Raw genomic sequence first — 270 nt, 5'->3', positions numbered from 1 at the left:
CCACAGTTAACAGTGCATGTCAGACCACAAAACAAGCATGAAGTTGAAGGAATTGTCTGTAGACCTCCAAGACAGGATTGTCTCGAGGTACAGAAAAATGTCTGCTGTTTTAAAGGTTCCTAAGAGCACAGTGGCCTCCATAATCCTTAAATGGAAGAAGTTTGGGACGACCAGAACTCTTCCTAGACCTGGCCTGTATGGTAGAGTGGCCAGACGGAAGCCACTCCTTAGTAAAAGGCACATGGCAGCCCGCCTGGAGTTTGCCAAAAG

The sequence above is a fragment of the Morone saxatilis genome, unplaced genomic scaffold (genome assembly GCF_004916995.1).
Source record: "Morone saxatilis isolate NCDOM2014 unplaced genomic scaffold, NCSU_SB_2.0 Contig23, whole genome shotgun sequence".
Taxonomy (NCBI): domain Eukaryota; kingdom Metazoa; phylum Chordata; class Actinopteri; family Moronidae; genus Morone; species Morone saxatilis.
This window is presented reverse-complemented; position numbering follows the sequence as displayed.